The 1,003-nt window shown below is 42.0% G+C and overlaps 1 long non-coding RNA gene across 1 annotated transcript; it reads left to right on the top strand.

Annotated features, from left to right (window-relative positions):
* Window positions 1-6: 6 nt before the first annotated feature.
* Window positions 7-727, top strand: LOC115066764. Its single transcript, XR_003848418.1, has 2 exons — window positions 7-448; window positions 691-727. It is a non-coding gene; the product is annotated as an uncharacterized LOC115066764 (long non-coding RNA).
* The last annotated feature ends 276 nt before the right edge of the window (window positions 728-1,003 follow it).

Raw genomic sequence — 1,003 nt, forward strand, 5'->3', positions numbered from 1 at the left:
CTGGTCTGCATAGTGAGTTCTAGGCCAGTTGGGGTTACGGGAAGACCCTGTCTCAAGAAAAAATCTTTGTTCCTATGTGTTTCTCATCTGTCTCATCTTTTTTCATTTCAGTCTATGCTCCTGTCCCTTTTTAAAATGCCTTTATTTTATGTATGTGTGTATATGTCTACCTTGGGTTTTTTGTTGTCGTTGTATCGTGTGTGTGGTTTTTGCTGAGCTGCTGTTAGGTGATGGGACAGGAACTAGTGACTAGTCTCTGATTGCAACACATGTTTCTCCTCGGTGCCTTCAGCTCCAGTCTGCCAGTCTCCTGTTTGTAGATAATCCTGTGGGCACTGGCTTCAGTTACGTGAACAAGAGTGATGCCTACGCCAAGGACCTGTCCACGGTGGCTTCAGACATGATGGTTCTCCTCAAGTCTTTCTTTGATTGCCATAAAGAATTCCAGGTAATTTTGCAGCTGTGTCAAGAAGGACCAGCAGGAAGGCCAGTGCATTCCTCAGAAGAAGGTTAAATTCTCCCAAGAGTTCAGGGCCACCTGATTTTCAGATACTTTCTCCAAGACTGGGTTGTGGGCCTTTGATTTCTGTCATCTAACCTGACATCGTACTCAGATTTGAGAGGAAAGACAAAAGCAGATTGATGTTATGTGGTGTTATTTAATTCTTTGTAAATTCCTTTTCTTGCTAGACGGTTCCCTTCTACATTTTCTCAGAATCTTACGGTGGAAAAATGGCTGCTGGCATCAGTGTAGAACTTTACAAGGTAACAGGATGTAATCGTTTTTGACAGAAAACTGATGGTACTTTTATATACTCACCTTATCTTGAATAGACTTTATTTTTTAATTTATTTTAAAATTTATTATTGTGTGTGGTGGGTGGGGGGATACTTGTACCATGGCACGTGTATGGAAGTTAAAGGACAAGTTTCAGAAGTCAGTTCTCTCCTTCTGCCGTGGGCTACAGGAGGCTTTCAGGCTTGTACTACAGCAAGTGCTTTT

The sequence above is a fragment of the Nannospalax galili genome, unplaced genomic scaffold, assembly GCF_000622305.1.
Source record: "Nannospalax galili isolate Female #2095 unplaced genomic scaffold, S.galili_v1.0 C48525491, whole genome shotgun sequence".
NCBI lineage: Eukaryota > Metazoa > Chordata > Mammalia > Rodentia > Spalacidae > Nannospalax > Nannospalax galili.